The following is an 8,028-nucleotide window of genomic DNA, read 5'->3' as shown; positions in this document are numbered from 1 at the left end:
GTTTCTGTCCAAATCTTCGCTCTTTCTGTTCTCAGAAATCTCGCTCTCTCTTAGCTTTCTCGCTGGTTTGGCTCTCGTGACTCTCGCTGTCGTTCTCGCTCTCGCTCTCGCTCCCGCTCTCTCCCACTGTCTCGCTGAGAATCTCGCTATTTCCACTCTCGCTCTCTCCAATTTTCTCTCTAATCTTGCTAGTTTTCACGCGTGGGTTACCTTCACTGCTTGTGGATTCCACTTCCCCTTTTTAACTCTTTCACATTTTAAGAGTATACGAGCAATTAATTCACCTCCAATTTTTTTAATGAGCAGTGCCCAAACAAAAAGTTATCTACTGCCTATTGTCTCTTGAATCAGCTAGCGTCCAACTTCTAATTAATCCTCCCTGATTCTACCCCCTTATTCATTATTTTTGGATAATTAATAAATTTCTTATTTTTTTCCAATTCTAAATTTCCACCCGATTTTCCTATTAAGTTTATATATTTTTCATTCTTAATTATATATTTTATTTGTTTTCCTGCTTTCTAAATTAGAATTAGGGTATTACATTTACCACCCTTTTAAATAAAATTTCGTCCTACTTAACATTTGACGTTTAATTTCCTATAGTGTCTGCGTACAAATTTGGGTTGTTACAGACCCCTAAAATGGGAGGCTTATTGGGCCAGCGATAATGAGTTGCCCTCACCTATGCAGATCTAAGGATAATTCCGAGTGAACAGGAGTTCATAGTTAGCTCAGGATTAAGATTAAGTTACCTAGGTCATCAATTAACGAAATAGTCAGTTTTATACATTAAACGACATTTAGAACGTAAAAAGTGACTATTTCATGGTTTAGTCTTATGTAAACTCTTTCTATAGGATGCCCCCATTTTCATGTCTTCACATGAACGGCTTAGGATCACATCGTTTGTACTAACTACAAAAATGGGCCGCATCCATAGTGTCCCCAGAATAAGGCTCCCAACCTTATTCATAAACTATAGACTATTTTGGCTATATATATTTGAACTTGATCCACATTTATGTCACTACATAAAGTTCAAACTAAACTTAATAGCCTCGAAACCTCAGTTTATTGGATTCATGAATATAGAATTTAAATTTACTAAAGATTTTCAATAACAGCTTTATTAAACAAGAATATGATATTACAAACTATGAGTTTTAGGACATAACGTCTTGAGGTCCAAGGCATGTACCAAACCTCGCAGTCCGCTCCTCAGACCTTGAATGAATCTCTCTGTCCTTGCTGCCTCGGTGGTTACTAGTTCAGGAGCAAAGTGGGACAACATATCAAATTCTTGCTCATACTCCTCCACGACATAACTCCATGTTTCAAGTTCAAGAATTCTGCCTGCTTGTTGTACTAGGTGTTGGTCGAAAAATACTTATCATAGAAATGCTCCTAGGTTACAAGTTCCTCACCAGTATCAATCATTTTCTCTGTTGAACGCCACCAGATTTCTGCATTGCCAGTCAACATGAAAACTGCACATTGGAGCTTGTGCTCTTCTGGGCACCTTATAAAATGGAAAATTGTCTTGATAGATGACAACAACATCTCTGCTTTGGTGGGGTCCCCCAACAATCCATCAAAGGGCGAGGGTCAAACTTCCTGAAATCCCTAAGATGTTTAGCCTCAAGAGACAGGCCCTGCATGTCTCTATCCTACAGTAGGGTCTGATGTAGCTGCTCGGATGGCACCGGTTCCTCCTGAGTCTGGTTCTGGGCAGTCTGTTCTGCCATCATATTACGAATCAACTCCTACAGTTTTTCCATTAGGGAGGATGCAACAACTTCACTAATTCTGGATTCCATTGCCTTCTCATCGACTTGGGCCATAGGTGGATTTGAAGCTATCGGGACAGTCTAGTTTTTGAGTTTTACCGAGAAATACAATAAACTAGGGCATCCGTACCCATGGTTTACCTTTCCGTATCCCATACCTGGTTTTTCTCCCACTTAACCTAGGTTATATACCTGGTATTCCTAGTCTTACTAGGAGATTCTCAAACACTTTAGTCGAGAGAATCACTGTAAACATGTTAGCGTACAATAGACTTCTTATTAAACTATATGGGGAATACATCTTATTTATAAAACACTTGTTTCTCAATAATCGCTAGGAAGTCATATATTCCTCCCGCTACATCGAGGTATTCTCAACTCTTTGAGTAAGATGCATCTGATCTGTCTAAAAAAATTTTTGTTTACAGTGTCAATTCAATCACTCTTTATTGATATATGCAAGCTTTTATGGAAACAAATAATACATGGTGATCTCGAACAATATTCCAACATTTAAGGATGGCTTCCACCAGGAATGAATCAAACAAGATCGTAATATTCGAAGGAATTTATAATGGATGATTGGTAGCTTGAAAACGGCTACTAAAAGATCTTAAGGATGTTGCTACACATGAAATTGAGATTCTGATAACTTCCGATGATCATTCAAATATACTTCGCATGTCCGGTATGGAAGCAGACCATGATCTTATATATCTTTATCTAGAAAGATGCACTTGTAATCTTGAAGACTTCATTTTATCTAAGTAAAAGCCTTTTAAGTTTAGATGATAATTTCATAAATGTCTAAAATACCCTTGATTTTATCTATGGAAATTGGCCACATTTATTTCCTTTTTCCGTAATTATTCCTGTATATGCAAAGTATGAGCCAAATTGTTTTTACAGAATATATGTTTCCTTCCGAATTTATTGAACATTTTTTTCAAGGTTCAAGGTTTTTCTCATTCTGTATGAATGCTTCTCATTAGGAGTGTTCAAATAAAACGACTATATGAACAATTCGGATAATCCAACCCAAAATATAAGATTGAGTTGAATTAGTTTTGTTTTTGGGTTGGGATAGGTTAAATTTTTTTTGTTTTTGTTGTGGTGGGTTGGGTCATGGGTAGGTTAAAAAAAATTTAGGTTAACCCAACCCAACCCGAATTTTATATATATAAATAAAATATACTTTACTATATATATTTCTCTTTGTTTAAAATTTGATTACTTTGTATTGATTAATTTGTGAATTTTAAATATTTTTATTTTAAAATTGTTATGATATTTGCCTTTATTTGAAGTTTGCAATAAATATCTTATATAATTGGTATTTAGCATTTGAATTTTATGAGATTTTAGTTATTAGTCATGTGTTGTATATAAATTTACATATTTTTAATTAAAAAAAAGACAAATTATAACTCGACAAACCAACCCAACCCAACCCAACCCAAATTTTAAGGGTTGGATTGGGTTGGGTTAGAGACTTATTGGGGTTCTTTGGATTGCCAACCCAACCAACCCAAATTTTCGAGTTTGTCCAAAAAATACCCTCAACTCAATCTATGTACACCCTTACTTCTCATTATTCATTTATGCATTTCCCTCCTTGTTGGAGATTTATTTTCTCCATTATTTTATATTTCATTTTAGTGTTTGTTCACCTTTGTTTCATTATACATGATATATATTTTTAGGTCATGAAAAATACCTAATTTTTTCATAGTCTTCCATTACCTTTGTTTTATATATATACATTTAATCCATCTTGGTTGAGATATTTGTATTCCACCCATTGCAATTTTTGTACATGATATATATTTTAGTTATTTGAAATATGTATTTGGTATATATATTTGTTACTATACTTGAAAATATAAACTGGGAATATATATCTCTTTTATACTGTGTTTACCTATATTATTCAATATACTCAAAATATAGACATTGAATGAAAGAACTACATAAATATACACAACTATGAAATAAATATACACAACTAGAATTCCATTGATTTGGCCTGCAACTGCAATCTGCAATCTAGTGTGAAATATGTAGAGGAAGAAAAATTAGGCTGAGAAAATCCACAGCAGACTTGGCCATAGCAGCGGTAAAGTTGATGAAGAACCTCCAAATTAGTCTCTAGAAAATGACTTCAAAAAACTGTTGCATTGGGATGTCTTATCAACAGTTAGGGAAGCTCAGTCTATACCTTATAGTCCCCAACCTCCCACTCGAGAAGCAAGCAAAGAAAAAACTGATCAATCCAACCCACCGTACGGTTTGGGTTGGGTTATCAACTCATTTGGGTTGGATTGGGTTCAAATAAATGAAAATTTTATGGGTTGGATTGGTTCATGTTCATGGATTATATTAAGTGAACCCATGAACCAACCCGAACTAACTCGAGTTTATTATTAACTTTAAAATATATTGTTTTATTACTTATAACACAATTATTTATACATATATTGAATTTAATTTTATTTAATTATAATATTTTTGAATAATTTATTCTTCAACAACTATTAAAAGTAGTTTCTTTGCACTTTAGAAAATTTTTTTGACTATATAAATCGAAATTGAGTTGTTAATCTTAATTTAATATATGAAAATAATTAAATTAGATTTTTACATATTTACGTTTTGCTTCTTTTCAGACCAAAATTTTAAATAAAAAACTCGATTAACCCGAACCAACCCAACCCGGTTGGGTTGGGTTGGGTTGAGTTCATTTTTTAATAGAGATTATTTTGGTTGAAAAAATTTATAATCCGAACAATTGGATTAGGTCTAAAAATTCTTTCCCAACCCAACCCATGAACACCTAATTAATGTCTTTTATTTTCTTTGTTGTAGAAGCCCAAGGCCTAATTTATGAGGGTATCATCTCATGTTAATTTTTCCTGTGATTTCCCTTCTAGAAACTCTAAAATCCTTCAACCCCACTTGTTCGACAATTTTTTTAAAAAATTACCTATTATGTGACATTTTTTTCATAAAAAATGAAGTAATTAAAATTGCAAACATTCAACACCATGTCTATAAGATCAACGAACTCTACTTTGTGATGTAGAACTTCAACGAATTTTAAAACGGGAAAATCTTTTATGGGAGAAACATGCTGATAGAAAAAAGTGAAAAAATTAATTTAAAGAAGAGACGTATTTATAGACAAATTTGTAGTCATTTGAATAGTTGCATCTTTTTTTCAAATTGGTTATTTATGAAAAGATGTATCCGTTCATGAAATAATGCAAATCATGAAATCCAAATGATGCAACCCTAAAAGAAGACATATCATTATTCCAACCATCCTCTCTCCCTCCCTAAATGGTAATTTGACAAATTGAGATAAAGTTAAAAAAAAAAAAAAAACGTTTTTCCCAATGAAGAACCTTATTAGGACAAGTAGTGAAACTTTGAACTTTCTTAGGGTTCGCTTGTTTACCTTTTTTGTCATGAGATTTTAGATAGATATTTAATATCATTGTTTGTTTTACAATATTTCATTTTTCTAAAAAACTTAGAATATTATTGTCCAAGAAACTCTAAAATCCATCTGATATGAGTTTTCTAATACTCTCTTCCGTACATGTGAATTTTTATATCTAGGAAATGAACAATAAAAATATAGTCTAATTAATTAATTATTAAATATAAATATATATAAAAATATAGTCTAATTAATTAATTATTAAATATAAATATATTATTTACACTCAATAAATTTTAACTAATACATACACAGTTAATGTTTTATGTTATGTTAATGTTTTATGTTATCATAATTATTTAATATAAAAAATTATTATTTACTTTTTAATATTTTAAATAATTTATATTTATTTGATTATTTTTAATATTTAAATTAATATTTTATATAAAAAATCATTTATTTTATTTTTAAGTGATTAAACAATTAATTGATATAAAAATATATTACTACATCACTTATATTTAATGAAATAATTATCTAATTTTATTTTTTTTATACAAAATTAGTAAATCAAACACATATATTTAACTTTCAGACATAATTATTTTGCATATCTAAACGCAGGCATTTAAATCTCATATATTTAATATCTATATCCATGAAGCAACATCTCTTATCCAAATGGACTCTTAGTGAACATCGACCGAGTTTACTTGGTTAATTAGCGATAACTTGTATTTATACAAGTTATTGTCTCTTGGAATTAGAATAATTAGAAGTTATTGATGAGAAAATAATTAAAACCATGAGAAAATAGGGCAAAATTACCTTCCATGTATTTGATGAGTTCAAAACTAAGATGTATAAAAATTAAATCACTAATCCACTGAATATGCAGGAAAGAAGATAAAATTAAAGAAGAAAAAACCATGCGTTGAAAATGCGATGGGACAAAAGACATGTATGCGGTAAAGTTATCACTCAGATGCATAGGAGGGGATCATCGAAAACTGCAACAATCAATGTGAAAAAGCTATTTGATGCATTTGTTGTGGTCCTGTGTAGCAGAATGGTCCCTGCGTCCAACACTATATAAAGACATATACAGAGAATTAGAAGGGGACATTGATCGGTGAAGAAAACATTCTTCCATTTTCCTAGAGAATTTTTCTCGAGAACCAACTTCATCCGCCATCCCCGTCGGAAACAAGAGCTCGGGAGAATTCTTGTTCTTAACCTTCCTCCATGTCCACAGCACAGTGCAAGCCACAGAAACCACTCCAACTTGATGGGAAGCAAGAGATTGTTACTGGCGATTTGTTCTTATTCCATCCATCATTTCTTCCTATCTCTTCGCTTTTATATTCTTGTACTATTCACAACATTGTACTAAACTTTTTCACAGTTAATACGATCATGACTTCCATCTCTATCTTCTCTTCGATTCTTACTTTTCTTCTCATCATGAGTAGCTAAATCGTTGAAGAGATGGGGTGAGTTTAGCATCATTCCTGTGAGCATAGTAAGAGGTAGAAGATCATTTTGTATAATATGTGTTTATTTCTGACTCTTGGTTCTATCTAGCTTATCAAACCAGGTGATAACAGTTAACTACTCAAGAGAGCAAGTGACTATGGATCTCAGTAAACAAAGAAAGAATGTATTTAGAGATAAATACAATCTTACATTCAAGTAACCTAAAGCATGCATCATAAAAATATGATCTATGCGGCTAACTCACTGAGGGATAGAGATTATTTGTGGTTATGAACATGAACGGAAACTTGGAATATGTTCATAGGAGTGATGTTACACATCTCAACCCCCTCTCTTTCATCTATACTTTTCCCTTATATTCTCAATTGTTGCTCATTGTGCATAATCTACATCCAAAACACATTCCACAAATTATTGATCAATTGACCTATGAATCCAAGTAGGAAAATAATACTTAATTAGTTGAACTTTAAGAAAGCCCTGTGTTTGACTTCGATCCTCATTGAGAATTACCTCTTATTAAATTTGTATTTGAACTTTTTGAGAGAAAGCTTATGATTTCTAAGAGATTTTATCTACGATTATTCGAGCATTGTATGCAGGATAACAATTAGTGTACTTGCTGCATTGAACTCCCAATCGTTCTAGAGTAAACTAAGTCAATAAAAGCCACACAATTTCTCACCCTAACAAAATTAGTTATAATAATTATGTTCATTTTTATCTTTAATATTATATGGTCTCACGAGTTTTTTTTAGAGAATTTACCTTAAAAATTCTCGTAGAAGCGGCCCCCTCACACCCACATAGATGATTCCTATAAAAAATATTGTATATACTCTAATAAATAATTATTCAAACACTTGGACAAACCACTAAAATTATAGTGATTATCCTAAAACCACACTTTGCATTGTCTCATCATCATTAAATGGAATGGATAAGAAAAATTTTCAATGAAGTACTCATTAATTTATCCAATGATTGATTTGTTCGATGAACCTAGATCTTGGGTTCTTCAATCAACTAGGTTGTGTTGCCTCTCTGGTTAACTTTTAAATTATAGACTTTAATCTTATTCTCCTTGATGAACTTTCAATTAACTATCTAGTTAGGCCTTTTGTAAGTAGATCCACAATATAATCTTTTGACCTCACAAAGTCAATTGTGATAATTCCACTAGAAAGTACCTGTCGATGGAGTTGACATTCAACATGTGAAAGTAATTCAGATACTAAGCACTCTAATTACATCAATTTAGTGATTAAGCATGCATATCCATTTTCCTAAAAAATA

The sequence above is a fragment of the Benincasa hispida genome, chromosome 8 (genome assembly GCF_009727055.1).
Source record: "Benincasa hispida cultivar B227 chromosome 8, ASM972705v1, whole genome shotgun sequence".
Taxonomy (NCBI): Eukaryota; Viridiplantae; Streptophyta; class Magnoliopsida; order Cucurbitales; family Cucurbitaceae; genus Benincasa; species Benincasa hispida.
This window is presented reverse-complemented; position numbering follows the sequence as displayed.